Source organism: Carassius auratus, chromosome 29 (assembly GCF_003368295.1).
Source record: "Carassius auratus strain Wakin chromosome 29, ASM336829v1, whole genome shotgun sequence".
Lineage (NCBI taxonomy): Eukaryota > Metazoa > Chordata > Actinopteri > Cypriniformes > Cyprinidae > Carassius > Carassius auratus.
In genome coordinates, this window is record NC_039271.1 from 12297571 (window position 1) to 12317691 (window position 20121).

Genomic DNA, 20121 nt, shown 5'->3' on the forward strand with positions numbered 1-20121 from the left:
AAATCTTACCAAATCCAGACCGTCTTTACTCGTCTGATTGGTTAACTGCATTAATTCTGAGGAATTAAATTCAGTATCTGACTATGAGAAGTTAGATATGAATTATATTAACAATGCAGACCGTGTTTACTCGTCTGATTGTTTGTTTGCATTAAATTCTGAGGAATATAATGACACTTATCTCACTCTGAGAAATTATATATACTGGAGGGGCTGCTGGGCGGGAGCAGCCCTCCCAATCTGTAGTCAGAGCGATGGTTGGCCCCGGGCGGGGTCTGGTTATGGAACAGGAAGTGAAACCCTATTAGAGAAGGAGGCCATCGAGGTGGTCCCTTCTCAAGACAGGGAGTCCAGGTTCTACAGCTGGTATTTCACAGTTCCAATTATGCGTCCGATTATAGACTTGAGGGTCTTAAATCATTCAGTTATGAGATTGAAGTTCAAAATGCTCACGATCAAGCATGTTGTAGATCAGATCAGGTCCGAGGACTGGTCTGTCACAATATATCTCAAACATGCATACTTCCACATTTCCATCCTTCCACAACACAGGAAGTTTCTGAGGTTCGCTTTTGGGGGTGAAGCCTACCAATATCGAGTACTTCCATTCGGCCTTGCACTCCGCACGTTCACAAAATGTGTAGACGCGGCTCTGGTTCCCCTGCACATGCAGGGCATCCGCATTCTCAACCACATCGACGATTGGTTGATTTTAGCTCAGTCAAGAGCAGGTTGCGGCTCGGCAGCAAGGTGTCGTTCTCGCACATATGGGGGAACTGGGATCGAGACTGAACGCCAAGAAGATTGTACTTTCTCCGGTTCAGAGAACCACCTATCTAGGCGTAGTATGGGATTCGACCGCGATGCAGGCACGATTGTCCCCTGCTCGTATCGAGTTGATCCTCATCTCAGTCGAGAGAGTCAAAGAAGGCCAGTCACTTACTGTCAAACAATTTCAGAGATTGTTGGGTCTGATGGCAGCTGCGTTCAACGTGATACCTCTTGGCCTGCTGTATATGAAACCCCTACAGTGGTGGCTCAAGACCAAGGGATTTTCCCCGAGGGGCAATCTACTTCGCACTATCAAGGTCACGCGGCGCTGCCTCCGTGCCTTAGACATGTGGAAGAAACCTTGGTTCTTGAATCAGGGCCCCGTGCTGGGAGCTCCTTGTCGCCGTGTAATACTAGCGATGGACGCATCTCTCACCGGCTGGGGTGCAGTCATGAGTGGCCACCCTGCCCGTGGTCTGTGGAGCGGTCGCCATCTAACATGGCATATCAATTGTCTAGAAATGCTAGCAGTTTATCGTGCACTGAAGCACTTCCTCCCAGACCTAAGGGGTCACCATGTGTTGGTGCGCACCGACAACACATCGGTGGTCTCTTACATCAACCACCAGGGAGGTCTGCATTCGCGCCCTTTGTACAAGCTGGCGCACCAGATCCTGGTGTAGTCCCAGAGTAAACTCCTCTCATTAAGAGCAGTATATATTCCTGGGAAACTAAATATGGGAGCAGACATACTGTCGAGGCAGGGGCCGAGGCCCGGGGAATGGAGACTTTACCCAGAGGTGGTGAAGCAGATATGGAGAGTATTTGGCAGGGCTCAAGTAGACCTATTTGCAACTCAAGAGACATCACAATGTCCCCTTTGGTTCTCTCTAGTTCATCCAGCTCCTCCGGGACTGGACGCTATGGTACAAACCTGGCCGAGGCTTCGTCTGTACGCCTTTCCCCTATTACTCTGCTCCTGGGAGTTCTGGCGAGAGTACGCCGGGACGGGGTACATCTGTTATTAGTAGCCCCGTTCTGGCCGGGCCGAGTATGGCTCGCAGATCCGGTCTCGCTCCTCAACGGCTATCCATGGGAGATACCGATCAGGACAGACCTACTCTCACAGGCGTAGGGTACGATAATTCACCCTCGCCCGGAGTTGTGAATGCTGTGGGTGCGGTCCCTGAGGGGGCACAACTGTTAGCAGCTGGTCTCTCAACTGAGGTTGTTGAGACCCTCCTCCAATCCAGAGCTCCCTCAATGAGGAAACTGTATGTAAATCTCCATTCAACCGATTCAAGATATCTCAGATAGACATCTGACTCTTAAAAACGCCTTTCTGTTGGCCATTACCTCTCTGAGGAGAGTAGGAGATTTACAGGCCCTCTCAGTGGCCCCTACCTATCTTGATTTTGCACCTGGCATGACCAAAGTGTTCATATACCCTCGAGCGGGATATGTTCCTAAGGTGCCCTCTATCACACCACAACCCATAGTGCTGCAGACCTTCTGTCCTCCTCGCTTTCGGGAGCCCGACCAAGAGAAGCTAAATTGTGTGTGTCCAGCTCGAGCACTGGATGCATACGCCCACATAGCTGCCCTGTGGAGAAAAATGGACCAATTGCTTGCATGCTGCGGTCCCCCCAAGAGGGGTTTCCCTGCTTCTAAGCAGACTATTAGTCGTTGGATAGTTGAGACTATCAACGCCACTCTGAGTCCTCTGGTCGTCCCCTGCTGTCGGGAGCCAAGGCTCACTCTACATGGGGTATGGTGGCCTCCAAGGCCTTTCTAGCAGGTGCGTCCGTGCTGGACATCTGCAATGCTACGGGGTTTCCATGCCTTCTACTTTTGAAAGATTCTATGGCTTAGACATGCCAGTCACTCCAGGCCCTTCATTCCCCTCGTCCTAAGCTGTGCTCTTCGGATACACACTAGGCAGGGGTTTGGTAGTCTGGCAGCGTTGGTACTTGGTAAAAGTAAAAGTAAAGTACTTGGTAAAAGCGTTGGTAAAAAGAATTTGCTTGTTAAATATAATGTTTTAAGTAAAACATCTCTAGGTTACGTATGTAACCCTAGTTCCTCGAGGGAACGAGACGCTGCGTCTCGAGGCCATACCCCCGGCACCCCTGCCGGCACTTGCTGGTACTCGAAGCTGAAGCCAGCTGTGCGGCTCGTGCCTTTATAGCTTCCTGGTCGCTTACGTCACCTCGCCCGTGACGTCACACTCTTCTATAAGACAGATTAGATATCATATTCAGAGTCGCTCATGCTAAACGCGTTCCCCAAAGCGTTTCGACGCAGTGTCCCGTTCCCTCGAGGAACTAGGGTTACATACGTAACCTAGAGACGTTTTACTTAAAACATTATATTTAACAAGCAAATTCTTTTTATTGGATTCATTTCACTAGAATATATAGTTATTTACAGGACACAATGTTGTGACGTGTAATGATTTACCTGCAAACTGCAAACCAGAGAGAGGCAGTTGAAACTGTTGACTTGCATTTCCATGAGAGTTGCTTCCAACATACTGCAGAGTGGATGTGTGTGTGAGAGACTGATGAAGAGTGATGGAGCTCCTCAAGCATGTGCTGCTCAATCGCTCTTCACTGATGAACGTGTTTAAAGAGTTAGTGACAGGACGTCCAGACAGATGCCACTCCAGTTCAGGAGAGGGATTCCCATCAGCCTCACAGAAACACACAGTTACATCAGTCCTGGTACATCTGAAGGATGGAGAGATTTTAGGGGAATCTGAAAGTATTAAAATGAGAGAAACAGAATAACTACAATGATTCTGCTCATGTCAGTGATAAATGAAGCAGGTCAGCACTGCTGTATTTGCATTACTGCTGCAGAATACAAAATAAGTTGTTTTGAAAATACAGGTCCTTCTCAAAAAAATTGCATATTGTGATAAAAGTTCATTATTTTCCATAACGTAATGATAAAAATTAAACTTTCATATATTTTAATAATGCACGCTTTGAAATAATGCACTTTTATCACAATAGGCTAATTTTTTGAGAAGGACCTGTATTTCATTAGTTCATAAAATGAAAGTCAAATGGGTTAAATGCTGCTTTGGACCCCACTGATGCTATAGTGCTGATGCATCAACAGTCAAAAGAATACATTTGGAAAACAATCTTGTTTTACTGATTAGAATCCAGATTAGTTTGAATCTGGTGTGAAGCTACAATTTATACTGAAAAATCAATGTCCCTGCATTTAAACGTATGTGGTAAATTTAACTGAATAAATTATAGGCCTTTTAATTATATTATTTGGCCTTGACCCCTTAACTGTCACTCACGTTTTTGAAGATAGACTTGAATGTGCATGATGCAAATTACATTTTTTCATAAAATTATGACTGAAAACATTTTGTAACATGATATTGATGTACCATTTACATAGTAATGCAAAGTCTGATTTTAAAATGGGTTTAAATTGATGAATTTTGAGATTTTACGTTTTTAGTTGATATGTAATTTCTGATGATTTCTCAAATGTGATAGAGAAAAAGGCAACGAAGAAGTCTTTTTTAAAAAACAAAGCTCAAAACTCCTGTTATAATGTAGATTTTTGAGGGTGCACTCTTGCCTTAAATTAATCTATTACTATAACAAAAAACATATAAAATATATAGTTGGGAGTCTCAGACCTTTCCAATGATATATAGTTTGTCAAGATTAGATTAGATTTAATTGTAATATAGTGAAGTATAGTGAAATCTTTATTAAGTTTAAAACTGTCACCCCGTCCCAAAATACAGGACAATGATATATATATATATATATATATATATATATATATGTGTGTGTGTGTGTGTGTGTGTGTGTGTGTGTGTGCGTGCGTGCGTGTGTATTATATAGCTAGTAGCTATTAATGCTAATTGAGCAGAGCAGCGCAGACTCACAGAGCTCCCCTCCAACACCTCCAACACCTCTTCCTGATCCTGCACCTCCTTCTGATCCACATACAGCTGCACTGTGGGTTTGGGGGGAGAGTCTGAAAAAGTAAAACGAGAATGGCGTCAACTTTTAAAACACTCATTTAACACTTTTGTTTATAAATGAAAACCTTAAATCACTCACCTAACACATTTATAGTGGTATTTACAGTGTAGAAATATTTCAAAACACCACTTTCGATCCTGAAGTAATATTTACCAGTGTGCTTAGAACTAACATTATAGAAGATAGTGGTGCAGTTCTTCTCATGTAGTTTTCCAGTTATTTTCCCATTAAGTTTGATTAAGTTTGGGATTTGTGGAGTGAAACATTAGATGCTCATCCATCTTATCTCCATCTTTGAGCCACTGTCCAGTAGCAGCTTTCTCAGTGAGGTCTTTGTCATATTGTTCCTGAATGAATCTCAAATCTGCACTTTATGATCACACAGGATCCACTGAGGGCTTGAATGTTCTGTGGCAGACTGATGTTGAAATTTCTACAGCAAACACCTACAACACACATAATGCAAACATGTAAGATATAATAAAAAAATATATTAATATCAAGAAAAGGACTGGAAATGTTGTTATTAAATTTAATTCATGAACAGAAATATACTACCTTTCAACAGAAAACCAAGAAGAATTATTTTCTCTGCTGTCCAGATGTCCATCCCTTCATTCAATGAGGAACATCAACCTATAGGTCAAAAGAAAATTGAACCTAAAAAAGGAAGAAACCTGTAACACTGGATAAACCGAGACACCTAATTCCTCTCTCACTTTTTGTGATTAAGAGACTTTTCTTTGAGTTTGAGAGCAGTCACAACATAAAACTCACCTTTGTCACGCTGCCAGTCTTTGTTTTCCTGGGTGTTCCCTAATGAGCTCACTTCCCCTTAGGCACTTCACCATAGGCACTTTAATTCCGCTAGTCTGGTTGTGTCTTCACAGTAATTGCACTCCAATTAGAATCGCACAGGTGTTGACAATACTCTGTCATTAGTTTCCCCATATAGAGCTGTCTTTCTCTGTTGTCATCATGGAGTCCTTACCCTATGTGTCTCATGCTCTCGTTCCCCCGAGACTTCCTCTACCTTCTCATTCTTCCGAGTTCCCCGTTTCATCCGGTTCCCTCTTTTGGTTACGTTTGTCTCTCATGACTGTTTATTTTTGTAGTTACCCCTCTGTTTAAATAAAAACCCTTACCTGCATTTGGATCTACCCTCTCTTTGTGTTTTCCCAAACCCAACCGTGACAGAAGGACTCCATCATGCCTAGATCCAGCGGTGTGAGATTTCGAATCGGTTCCCCAGCCACCATGGAGGAACGGAGGGGGAGATTCCGGAACTTAACCACCCTTCATCAAGAGGGAAGGGAGGTGGGTGGTCTGGCGCAATTGTTTTGGACTTTGGCAGTCGGGTTAGGTTACAATGATGCAGCACTAAAGGATTGGTTTAATAATTGCCTGGATGATCCTTTACCTCAATGGGAGATGAAGGGGTTAGAGATCCTGGACTTTTGGGGGTTTACCAATTACCTGCACCATCGTGCTCAGTGGAATGCAACAACCACACCAGAGTTTCCAGACAAGGCTGCCAGCTCAGCCCCACAACCCAAGATGGCCGACTCAACGCCACCGACTCTCCATCGTAGAGGACGGAGGAGGAGACAGGCAGCTACTGTTCCTCAGGACCCGGAGAACTGCCCGATGCAGTTCCCGAGGCGGTGCCCGATGCAGTTCCCGAGGCGGTGCCCGATGTTGTTCCCGAGGCGGTGCCCGAGGCTGTTCCCGAGGCGGTGCCCGATGCGGTTCCCGAGGCGGTGCCCGATGCGGTTCCCGAGGCGGTGCCCGAGGCGGTTCCCGAGGCGGTTCCCGAGGCGGTGCCCGAGGCTGTTCCCGAGGCGGTGCCCGAGGCTGTTCCCGAGGCGGTGCCCGAGGCTGTTCCCGAGGCGGTGCCCGATGCAGTTCCCGAGGCGGTGCCCGATGCTGGTCCCGAGGCGGTGCCCGATGCTGGTCCCGAGGCGGTGCCCGATGCAGTTCCCGAGGCGGTGCTCGATGCTGTTCCCGAGGCGGTGCTCGATGCTGTTCCCGAGGCGGTGCCCGATGCTGTTCCCGAGGCGGTGCTCGATGCTGTTCCCGAGGCGGTGCTCGATGTTGTTCCCGATGCAGTTCCCGAGGCGGGGCCCGATGCAGTTCCCGAGGCGGTGCCCGATGCTGTTCCCGAGGCGGTGCCCGAGGCTGTTCCCGAGGCGGTGCCCGAGGCTGTTCCAGAGGCGGTGCCCGATACAGTTCCCGAGGCGGTGACCACAAGGCCGTGGTGGTCTTCTACTCCACCCTGGGGGACTCGGGCGGTGACCACGAAGACGTGGTGGTCGTCCGCTCCGCTCTGGGGGACTCCGGCGGTGACCATGAGGACGTGGTGGTCTTCTGCTCCGCCCTGGTGGACTCCGGCCTCGACCACAAAGACGTGGTGGTCTTCCGCTCCGTCCTGGTGGACGCCTCAACATGCCCTTCATGGACTTATGTTTTGTGTTTTTTGAGTTCTGTTTCTGTCTGTTCCTTTTAGTTTAGTCTGGCCCTCCTTCCCTCCCCCTGAGCCTCCACCTGTCCGCCTCCCTCCTGGACTCCTTGTTTTGTGTTGCACCTTTCCATTCCTCCTGGTTGCTCCTGTCCCTGTTTTCTGTCCCTCCGTCCCTCCCCCTGGTCCGCCGCCGTTCCACCTCCCTCCTGCCTTTTTTTCTGTTGGGGTTTTCCTGGGTTTAGGTGGAGCATCTGGTAGCTGCTCCGTAGGGAGGGGGTAATGTCACGCTGCCAGTCTTTGTTTTCCTGGGTGTTCCCTAATGAGCTCACTTCCCCTTAGGCACTTCACCATAGGCACTTTAATTCCGCTAGTCTGGTTGTGTCTTCACAGTAATTGCACTCCAATTAGAATCGCACAGGTGTTGACAATACTCTGTCATTAGTTTCCCCATATAGAGCTGTCTTTCTCTGTTGTCATCATGGAGTCCTTACCCTATGTGTCTCATGCTCTCGTTCCCCCGAGACTTCCTCTACCTTCTCATTCTTCCGAGTTCCCCGTTTCATCCGGTTCCCTCTTTTGGTTACGTTTGTCTCTCATGACTGTTTATTTTTGTAGTTACCCCTCTGTTTAAATAAAAACCCTTACCTGCATTTGGATCTACCCTCTCTTTGTGTTTTCCCAAACCCAACCGTGACAACCTTTGCATTCAAAGAAAAAAAAAATGCAAAAGTATTTGCACAAATAATGTGCCAAAGCTGATACCTCAGGAAGAAGAAAGAAACATTTTATATTTTACATCAACATTTATTGTTGATTGAAAACATTTAATTACTTTTTGTTTATTTCCCTCCAAATAATTAAAATACTTTATGAATGTAATACTTAGCATGTATAGCACGTGTGAAAGCATTAGAGTTTTTTTCTTTCTCTTTCTCTTTCTCTTTGTCTCTTGTTTCTCTTATTTTAGACCCTTGAAAGTTGGTTCATAACCCATAAATGTTAATAATTATATTCACTTTAATAGTTCAGGATACTTAATCCATATGTTTAACCATTTAAATCATCTAACTATTCTCTGTATTACTTTTTTTTATTAGTTGCTTCATGAAATTGCTTGTTTCATGCAGTCAAGATTAATAAACAGTGCAATGAATTTGGAATTGGATATTTAAACAATATGTGGAAATTTTGCTTCATCTATCAATAAATAATTTTTAAATAATGTATTTGTAATAATGGTTATCATTACTTGGATAAAGCATAAAATATCCTGTGTTGAAAAAAAAAAGTTAAATATTTTAGATCTATTATAACTTCCTTTTTTTCATCACATCACACCAGTACTTCCTGGATCAACATGAACATGTCTTCTGCGCAGACAAAAAGCTACAAAACTATAAAACTTACATAATCTTCTGCATTCCAAATAATTTCAGTCTGTTTCTTGCACAAAGCTATAATATGGCTTCAGAAAACTTGAGATGTAGTGCACAGGTTATATATATATATATTATCAATGAATGAAAAAACCTGAATCACTTAAAATTCAGCCATGTTACATGGGCATCGGCCTACATAATGTGCTCATAATGGTGCTATTCTGGTCAAAAGATGAAGCACCAGAGCAGTGCATTTGTATTATCAAAGTTGTAACACTTAGATTTTTAATTCAATGTAAATATTCAACAAGAAAGAAACAGATCAGAATAAGAAGAAACATGCAAGATGTAAAAGTAATGAACTTGTAAGAAAATATATATATAAAATCAAACGCCACCAGATTGGGCCAAAAGGAATCAGTTTACAAAAGATTTTTCTCCTTACTTTCAGGTTGATTATCTCTATAATGAAAAAAGTCCTCTATGGAAGCTTTCTGCTGTAAAAACGTGTTTGTTTGTTTTTTTTTATTTGTTTTTTTTTTTTAGAGCAAATTGCTCCCATAAAGGAAATACTCCATAAAAATGTGTGTTTTATGGTCGATGGGATAATGTGTATACTGAATTTAAAAATTCTGCAGTCATGAGAATTTTTATACAGGTCCTTCTCAAAAAAAAATAGCATATTGTGATAAAAGTTCATTATTTTCCATAATGTAATGATAAAAATTAAACTTTCATATTTTAGAATCATTGCACACCAACTGAAATATTGCAGGTCTTTTATGAGCTGTATGCCAAAATCATCAGTATTAAAACAATAAAAGACCTGAAATATTTCAGTTGGTGTGCAATGCATCTAAAATATATGAAAGTTTAATTTTTATCATTACATTATCCTCAATATATATACAATATATATATACATTAGCCTTTTACTGCATTTGCATTCCAAGCTATGACATCATGTTCAACATGAAATATGGAGCTGAGAAAAATCATGTGATTTCATCATCGTTTCCCACAGTTAGGTCCGTAAAACAGTTTTCGAGTACAAAAAGTAAATTAATGAAGCTGTAATTTTTTTTTCATATTAGTTGTGTTGTTTTCTTGTTTCATGTGTCACAGTAATGATCAATCAACAGGTTATTTAGTACTTTAAAAAATCCTAAAGTTTGCAATTTGTTAGGAGCTCTTGTCAAGACGAAAGTAACAATTGTTACTTTTGTCCCGCTACAGTTATAAGCAGTATTTATTTTGTTCGGGTGCATGCTATATTGTGAATTTCTGTGTCTTGAATCATTTCTTAAAAATGTTTATGTCATATTATACTAAAATAATATGTCTGAGTGAGGGTTAGAAAGACAGACAGAGGTCTGGTTTTATCCAGATGTTTTTGAGAGGGCGTTTCTGGACATAGAGGAACATCACTCTTCGGGCAGCTGCTACAGTACATCACATTTATATTTAGGTTTTAGCCATATCTTAGCCTTTACACCTCCACCTATGAATTTGCAGTGTTTCCAGATGTTTTAATGCACATTTTCAATTTATGCATAAAAACAACTGGATAGAAACATAAATAGGCCTACTGTTACATTATGTTTAGAGTTTGTTTTATTATTCTAATGTAATTACATTTTTAGATTCATTATGTAAAAAAAAATGTTTTATCAAAATACATGAAACTGACAATAAAAAAATTATTTTAAACAATTCAAGTTTGTACAGTCAGGTTTTGAGACATTGTCACGCTGTCTAGTCTCTGTTTCCCTGGGTGTCCACTAGTGGGCTCACTTCCCCTTCTGTCACAGTGTCTGGGTTGTGTTCCCTGGGTTTCCACTAGGTGTCCTCCGTTCCCACGGTGTCTGTCACCCTATCACTTCCTGTTCCCTTATTTGGTCACCTTCCTTCTTGTTTTAGTTAATTGATTGTTCCCCACCTGTCTCCAGTTCCCTCAAAATTCCTTCTGTGTATTTATACCCGGTCTGTCTTAGTCTGTGTCACGGAGTCCTTGTCTTATGTGTGATACTTTCCTGAGTCTGCTCTTGACGTGTGTTCTTGATTTTGTTTGTTATGTTATTGAATATTCTGGTTTTGACCCTGCCTGGACTGTTTACCCTTTTGGATTTGCCCTTTAATAAAATCTCACACCTGCATTTGGATCTCTCTGTGTTTCCTGTATCACCAAACGTGACAGAAGGACTCCGTCATGCATAGATCCAGCGGTGTGGGATTTCGCATCTGTTCCCCAGCCACCATGGAGGAACGGAGGGGGAGATTCCTGAACTTAACCACCCTTCATCAAAGGGGGAGTGATGTGGGTGGCCTGGCGCAATTGTTTTGGACCATGGCAGTCGGGTTAGGTTATAATGACGCAGCACTGAAAGACTTCTTTAATGACTGCCTGGATGACCCTTTGCCTCAATTGGAGATGAAGGGGTTGGAGATCCTGGACTTTTGGGGGTTTACCCATTACCTGCGCCATCGTGCTCAGTGGGATGCACCAACCACACCTGAGTCTCCAGACAAGACTGCCACCAGCCCAGTGCCACAGCACAAGATGGCCGCCAGCCCAGCGCCACAGCACCAGATGCCAGCGCCACAGCACCAGATGGCCGCCAGCCCAGTGCCACAGCACCAGATGGCCGCCAGCCCAGCACCACAGCACAAGATGGCCGACAGCCCAGCACCATTGCACAGGATGGCCGAATCTACACCTGTGTTCAGGTGTTCATGGACCCTTCAGAGTCCGGACTAGTCACCGATGATCTTCCAGAGTCAGGGCTAGTCACCGCTGACCTTCCAAAGTCAGGGCTAGTCACCGATGACCTTCCAGAGTCAGGGCTAGTCACCGATGACTTTCCAGAGACCACGGGGACGTGCTGGTCATCTGCTCCGCCCTGGAGGACTCCGACTTCGACCACAAGGATGTGGTGGTCTTCCGCTCCGCCCTGGGGGACTCTGGCATCAACCATGAGAACGTGGTTCCAGTTGACCCTCCAGAGTCGAGTCAGGTTCTAGTGAACTCTCCAGAGTCGAGTTAGGTTCCAGTTGACCCTCCAGAGTCGAGTCAGGTTACAGTGAACTCTCCAGAGTCGAGTCAGGTGTTCGTGGACCCTTCAGAGTCTGGACTAGTCACCGATGATCTTCCAGAGTCAGGGCTAGTCACCGCTGACCTTCCAAAGTCAGGGCTAGTCACCGATGACCTTCCAGAGTCAGGGCTAGTCACAGATGACTTTCCAGAGACCACGGGGACGTGCTGGTCATCTGCTCCGCCCTGGAGGACTCCAACTTCGACCACAAGGATGTGGTGGTCTTCCGCTCCGCCCTGGGGGACTCTGGCATCAACCACGAGAACGTGGTGGTCTTCTGCTCTGCCCTGGGGGGCTTCCGCTCTGACCACACGGACATGGTGGTCTTCTGCTCCGCCCTGGGGGGGGGGGGGGGCTTCTTGTTATTGTTTGTTTTTTTGTTTTGTGTGTTCACTCCTGTCCCTGTTCCCCTCGGTTAGTCTGCCCCTCCGTCCCTCCCCCTGAACCTCCTCCGGTCCTCCTCCCTCCTGGTCTCCCTGTGTTGTGTTTTCATTCTGGTACTTGTTCCCCATGTTTTTCTTTTCTAGCCCTCCGTCCCTCCCCCTGAGCCTCCACCTGTCCGCCTGCCTCCTGGTCTCTGTTTTTGTCTATCGTGAAGCGTCTGGGAGCCGCTCCATAGAGGGGGGGTTCTGTCACAGTGTCTGGGTTGTGTTCCCTGGGTTTCCACTAGGTGTCCTCCGTTCCCACGGTGTCTGTCACCCTATCACTTCCTGTTCCCTTATTTGGTCACCTTCCTCCTTGTATTAGTTAATTGATTGTTCCCCACCTGTCTCCAGTTCCCTCATCATCCTTCTGTGTATTTATACCCGGTCTGTCTTAGTCTGTGTCACGGAGTCCTTGTCTTATGTTTGATACTTTCCTGAGTCTGCTCTTGATGTGTGTTCTTGTTTTTGTTTGTTATGTTATTGGATATTCTGGTTTTGACCCTGCCTGGACTGTTTACCCTTTTGGATTTGCCCTTTAATAAAATCTCACACCTGCATTTGGATCTCTCTGTGTTTCCTGTATCACCAAACGTGACAACTTCACCATAGGCACTATAATTCCCCTAGTCTGGTCCTCTCTTCACAGTAATTGCACTCCAGTTAATTGCACCAGGTGCAGGCAATCTATTGTCATTAGTCTCCTTATAAATACCTGTCTTTCCCTGTTGTTTGTATGGAGTCCTTACCCTTCGTATGTCCAGTCTTCTCGCTTCCCGAGATTCTTCATTCCTCATTCTGAGTTCCAGTTCCTATTTCCTTTCTTGTTTGTTTGTTTTTGTTTGGATTGCATTTCTGGTTTTGACCCTGGCATGTCTGACAACGAATTTGGATTATCCCAATAAAGCATACCTGCGATTGGATCTCCCATTCTCCCTGTGTCCCACTGGTCGTGAAGCATTACAGACGTCTGATGAAACTTGAAATTAAACTGAAAATATGAAAATGTAATTTTTTGCAAAGATACAGGACAGAATATGTTTGCAGTTGTGGCGGCGGAGGCGTGGTTCAGCGAGGTCTGCGACGGGAGAGAGAGTGAGGAGACGAGCGGTGGTAAGTGGCTCAAGTGAGAAACAAGTAACACCTGCTTCTCGTTGCAGTGATTGGCGTGGGGAATCGGCATTTAAGCCGCCCGCGAACCGGCAGAGACCGAGAGAGCTGAGGACTCGTGGGCGGAAGCAGCAGACGTGTGGGAGAGACCGTAACCCAGATTAGTGTTCAGTGAACGTGATTGATGCGCATGTGGCGCGAGTTTTGTTTTCTTTTTGAACTAATAAATATTCCCACGAGCCTCAGAACGCCGACTCCGTCCTCCTTCCTTCTCAGCTGATCCTGAGCTTAATATTTCCACAATGGTGCCGAAACCCAGGAGGGAAGGAGAATCACCCCGCCATGCAGACTCCGCCAGGAACATCGGGATCGCCGTTTGCGGAGATCATCACGTCGCTCGCGGGCCTGCACCAAGAACACCACCAGGCCCTGCTGGACTTGCGGGCCGACCACGATCGCCGTTTCCAGGCGATGATGCAGGCCCAGCAGGAGGGCCGCGAGCTGTTCCGGAGCTTGCTGGACCGGGAGGTTCGGACGCGGCCGGCAAGCCCCAGTGCCGGCCCCGCTGCCCACATGCCTCTCACGAAGATGGCGCCAACCGACGATCCGGAGGCGTTCCTGGACTTGTTTGAGAGGACGGCCGAGGCATGTGGGTGGCCATCAGACAGCTGGCCGGTCCGGCTGATCCCACTGCTGTCAGGAGAGGCCCAGAAGGCGGCCCAACAACTGCCCGTCCCGAACCTCCTGGTGTATGCCGACCTAAAAAGAGCTATTCTCCAAAGGGTCGGCCTCAGCCCCGAGCAGCATCGTCAACGCTTCCGGTTCGCTGGACCTGGCCGAAGCGGGCCGGCCCTTTGTCCTGGCCCAGCAGCTCCGGGACTCATGCCGCAAATGGCTGTTGGCCGGAGGAAGCGACGCCGAGAGTATCATCAACACGGTGGTACTGGAGCAGTTCGTCTCCCGTCTCCCGAAAAAGACTGCTCAGTGGGTCCAGAGCCACCGGCCGGCGTCGCTGGATCTGGCCATCCAACTGGCGGAGGACCAGCTGGCGGCTTGTTCCGGGGTCGGCGAACCCCTTCCAGCTATCTCTCTCTCTCTCTCTTCCCCTACATCTCTCTCTTCCCCTACCCCAAAGTCTGTTCCTTCTCCTAGGACCCGAGTCGGGGGGCCACCGAGGGCCGCGCCGCGTTGGAGGACGGGGACGGAACTGGCGGCCGGGTCGAGGGGTCCTGCCAGGGGGGCGGGGCCGGCACGCTGGGAGGGGGGCGAGGAAGCTCCTGTCACTTCCCCACGCCAATCACCTGAGCCACTTCCGGCCACTAGGACGGCGGGGAGGCCTGGGCCAGCCTGCTGGCGTTGCGGGGATCCGGGCCATTTTGTGGATAGGTGCCCGGTCATGGAGGTGGGGACGTTGGTCCGGATCCCGGATGACCCGCAGGCTGCCCCCGATCAAGCTGGGTTGTACCAAATACCTGTGAGTATTAAGGGGGGTATCTATCGGGCTTTGGTGGATTCAGGTTGTAACCAGACCTCCATTCATCAAAGCCTGATACAATCTGGGGCATTGGATATGGGCCGCATGGTTAAAGTGAGGTGTGTGCATGGGGATATAGTGGAATACCCCGTAAAAGCCATAGCTATTAAATTTAGGGACCAAAAGCATTACGTGGAGGTGGCCGTTAGTCCGCGCCTCCGGCACCCGCTAATTTTGGGAACCAATTGGCCAGGCTTCGAACAACTATTGGGGTGTTTAACCGTGGGTGCCTCGGGGGATAAGAATCGGCAGGACGGGGGAGCGAGCGCTCAGGTGGGAGAATCTGTGCCAGGACCCAGCGGGACAGCTCCAGGGGAACTGAGCGGCTTGGCGAGGCTGAACCTTGCTAGTTGCAATGACTTTCCCCTGGAACAGTCCCAGGATGAAACCCTCAAACATGCGTTTGAACAGGTCCGGACTATTGATGGACAGGTCCTCCATCCTGACCGTGCGCTCTCCTATCCGTATTTTGCCATTATTAAAGACCGGTTGTATCGCGTGACCCACGACACGCAAACAAAGGAGGATACAACCCAATTGTTAGTACCTCGGAGCCGTCGGGAAATGCTATTCCAGACGGCACATTGCAATCCTATGGCAGGGCATTTGGGAATGACAGCGACACTAAACCGCCTAATGACCCGGTTTTTTTGGCCGGGCATTCACGAGAACGTGCGCAGATGGTGCGCGTCTTGTCGTGAATGTCAGTTGGTAAACCCACCGGCCACCCCAAAAGCGCCATTGCGCCCTCTTCCTCTAGTGCAGGTCCCCTTCGAACGAATTGGCATGGACCTCATCGGGCCATTAGAGCGATCGGCACGTGGACATCGTTTTGCGCTAGTCATAGTCGATTACGCAACCCGATATCCCGAGGCAGTGGCGCTCCGCAACATCTCGGCAAAGAGTGTGGCGGACGCCCTGTTTCGTTTAATCTCCCGCGTGGGAATCCCAAAAGAGATTCTCACGGACCAAGGCACCGCGTTTATGTCACGCACGTTACGCGAATTGTACGAATTATTGGGCATTAAAGCGGTACGTACCAGCGTCTATCACCCACAAACGGACGGACTGGTCGAACGCTTTAACCGCACTTTGAAAACGATGATTCGTAAATTCGTACAAGAGGACGCGAAAAATTGGGACAGATGGCTGGAACCCCTCTTATTCGCTGTGCGCGAGGTCCCCCAAGCCTCCACGGGGTTTTCCCCCTTCGAGCTTCTTTACGGACGCCAACCCCGGGGGGTTTTGGACGTCCTGAAAGAAACTTGGGAGGACGGACGTTCGGAGAGTAAAAACGAAATTCAATATGTCTTGGACCTGAGAGCAAAACTCCATACACTGGGGCGGCTCTCTATGGAGAATTTGCTGCAGGCCCAAGGCAGACAGAGCCAGTCGTATAACAGGGGAACTAGGCTACGAGAATTTGCACCGGGAGATAAAGTGCTCGTTTTACTACCCACCTCTAGCTCCAAATTATTAGCAAAGTGGCAAGGACCCTTTGAGGTCACACAGCGGATAGGGGATCTCAATTATGAAGTAGTACGAACGGATCGGGGCAACGCGCGCCAAATTTACCACCTCAACCTCCTCAAAAAATGGAGGGCGGAGGCGTCAGTGCTGTTAGCAACGGCAGTGAGCGGAGAGGAGGATCTCGGGCCAGAAGCGTTTGTCAAAGAGAAATCCCTCGCCCTGGCCCCAGGGGGGGATCACCTCTCGCCCTCGCAGCTCACTGACATCGGGCGGTTGCAGTCCGAATTTGCCGACGTGTTTTCGCCTCTGCCGGGTCGTACTAATTTGATTCAGCACCATATTGAGACCGAGCCGGGCGTGGTGGTTCGCAGCCGGCCATATAGATTACCTGAACACAAAAAAAAGGTAGTTCAGGCGGAATTAGAAGCTATGCTAGGGATGGGAGTAATCGAGGAGTCCCACAGTGATTGGGCGAGCCCGATAGTTTTGGTGCCTAAAACGGACGGCTCAGTGCGCTTTTGTGTGGACTATCGCAGGGTGAACGCAGTGTCAAAGTTTGATGCTTATCCAATGCCACGGATTGACGAGTTGCTCGATCGGTTAGGCACGGCTCGTTTTTATTCGACACTGGACTTAACAAAGGGATATTGGCAGATCCCCTTATCTCCCATGTCCAAAGAAAAAACAGCCTTCACCACGCCGTTTGGATTGCACCAATTTGTGACGCTTCCGTTCGGTTTGTTCGGGGCACCGGCTACGTTTCAGCGCCTCATGGATCGGGTGCTAAGACCCCATGCTGCATATGCCGCGGCCTATCTGGATGATATTATCATCTATAGTGGAGACTGGCAGCGGCATATGGAGCATGTGAGGGCCGTACTTGGGGCGCTGAGACGGGCGGGGCTAACGGCCAATCCGAAGAAGTGCGCAGTTGGGCGGGTGGAGGTAAGGTATCTGGGCTTCCACTTGGGTCACGGGCAGGTGCGTCCCCAAATTGGGCCATTAGAGCGATCGGCACGTGGACATCGTTTTGCGCTAGTCATAGTCGATTACGCAACCCGATATCCCGAGGCAGTGGCGCTCCGCAACATCTCGGCAAAGAGTGTGGCGGACGCCCTGTTTCGTTTAATCTCCCGCGTGGGAATCCCAAAAGAGATTCTCACGGACCAAGGCACCGCGTTTATGTCACGCACGTTACGCGAATTGTACGAATTATTGGGCATTAAAGCGGTACGTACCAGCGTCTATCACCCACAAACGGACGGACTGGTCGAACGCTTTAACCGCACTTTGAAAACGATGATTCGTAAATTCGTACAAGAGGACGCGAAAAATTGGGACAGATGGCTGGAACCCCTCTTATTCGCTGTGCGCGAGGTCCCCCAAGCCTCCACGGGGTTTTCCCCCTTCGAGCTTCTTTACGGACGCCAACCCCGGGGGGTTTTGGACGTCCTGAAAGAAACTTGGGAGGACGGACGTTCAGAGAGTAAAAACGAAATTCAATATGTCTTGGACCTGAGAGCAAAACTCCATACACTGGGGCGGCTCTCTATGGAGAATTTGCTGCAGGCCCAAGGCAGACAGAGCCGGTCGTATAACAGGGGAACTAGGCTACGAGAATTTGCACCGGGAGATAAAGTGCTCGTTTTACTACCCACCTCTAGCTCCAAATTATTAGCAAAGTGGCAAGGACCCTTTGAGGTCACACAGCGGATAGGGGATCTCAATTATGAAGTAGTACGAACGGATCGGGGCAACGCGCGCCAAATTTACCACCTCAACCTCCTCAAAAAATGGAGGGCGGAGGCGTCAGTGCTGTTAGCGACGGCAGTGAGCGGAGAGGAGGATCTCGGGCCAGAAGCGTTTGTCAAAGAGAAATCCCTCGCCCTGGCCCCAGGGGGGGATCACCTCTCGCCCTCGCAGCTCACTGACATCGGGCGGTTACAGTCCGAATTTGCCGACGTGTTTTCGCCTCTGCCGGGTCGTACTAATTTGATTCAGCACCATATTGAGACCGAGCCGGGCGTGGTGGTTCGCAGCCGGCCATATAGATTACCTGAACACAAAAAAAAGGTAGTTCAGGCGGAATTAGAAGCTATGCTAGGGATGGGAGTAATCGAGGAGTCGCACAGTGATTGGGCGAGCCCGATAGTTTTGGTGCCTAAAACGGACGGCTCAGTGCGCTTTTGTGTGGACTATCGCAGGGTGAACGCAGTGTCAAAGTTTGATGCTTATCCAATGCCACGGATTGACGAGTTGCTCGATCGGTTAGGCACGGCTCGTTTTTATTCGACACTGGACTTAACAAAGGGATATTGGCAGATCCCCTTATCTCCCATGTCCAAAGAAAAAACAGCCTTCACCACGCCGTTTGGATTGCACCAATTTGTGACGCTTCCGTTCGGTTTGTTCGGGGCACCGGCTACGTTTCAGCGCCTCATGGATCGGGTGCTAAGACCCCATGCTGCATATGCCGCGGCCTATCTGGATGATATTATCATCTATAGTGGAGACTGGCAGCGGCATATGGAGCATGTGAGGGCCGTACTTGGGGCGCTGAGACGGGCGGGGCTAACGGCCAATCCGAAGAAGTGCGCAGTTGGGCGGGTGGAGGTAAGGTATCTGGGCTTCCACTTGGGTCACGGGCAGGTGCGTCCCCAAATTGACAAGACGGCAGCGATTGCAGCCTGCCCCAGGCCCAAGACCAAAAAGGAGGTGAGGCAGTTCCTGGGGCTGGCGGGATATTACAGGAGGTTTATCCCTGACTATTCGGACCTCACCAGCCCGCTGACTGACCTCACTAAAAAGGGGGTACCAGATACGGTCCAGTGGACGGAGCAGTGCCAACAGGCTTTCACCCGGGTTAAGGCTGCCCTGTGTGGCGGACCGCTCCTGCACTCTCCTAACTTTTCTCTCCCCTTTTTTTTGCAGACTGATGCGTCGGACAGGGGGCTGGGCGCAGTCCTGTCCCAGGAGGTGGAGGGGGTGGACCGGCCGGTGCTGTACATTAGTCGAAAGCTCTCAAAGAGAGAGACTAAGTACAGCACCATAGAAAAGGAGTGTTTGGCCATCAGGTGGGCGGTTCTCACCCTTCGCTATTACCTCCTGGGGCGGGAGTTCACCCTCTGCTCGGACCATGCGCCCCTCCAGTGGCTCCACCGCATGAAGGATACCAACGCGCGAATCACTCGTTGGTATCTGGCTCTGCAGCCGTTTAAGTTCAAGGTGATTCACAGGCGGGGGCGCAGATGGCTGTGGCCAACTTCCTCTCCAGGAATGGGGGGGGGGAGCTGCAGGCCGGATGGCTCCCCGGCCTGAGTCGGGCGGTGGGGGTATGTGGCGGCGGAGGCGTGGTTCAGCGAGGTCTGCGACGGGAGAGAGAGTGAGGAGACGAGCGGTGGTAAGTGGCTCAAGTGAGAAACAAGTAACACCTGCTTCTCGTTGCAGTGATTGGCGTGGGGAATCGGCATTTAAGCCGCCCGCGAACCGGCAGAGACCGAGAGAGCTGAGGACTCGTGGGCGGAAGCAGCAGACGTGCGGGAGAGACCGTAACCCAGATTAGTGTTCAGTGAACGTGATTGATGCGCATGTGGCGCGAGTTTTGTTTTCTTTTTGAACTAATAAATATTCCCACGAGCCTCAGAACGCCGACTCCGTCCTCCTTCCTTCTCAGCTGATCCTGAGCTTAATATTTCCACAGCAGTTACATATTAAAAAGGTCACAATCAGGTATACTTAAGAAAAATAAGAGTAACAGAAAAAAATCCAGCTTATATTGTTGTGTTGCTTTCGTCCCATCCAAAAGGGTCGAAAGTAACAATGTGCAACTTCTGTTCAAAGTGAAATTATACTGAAGT

The 20121-nt window shown here is 48.5% G+C and overlaps 1 pseudogene; it reads right to left on the minus strand.

Moving 5' to 3' along the window:
• Nucleotides 1-3480: 3480 nt before the first annotated feature.
• LOC113047739 (myelin-associated glycoprotein-like) lies at nt 3481-5406 on the minus strand (annotated as a pseudogene).
• Nucleotides 5407-20121: the final 14715 nt, after the last annotated feature.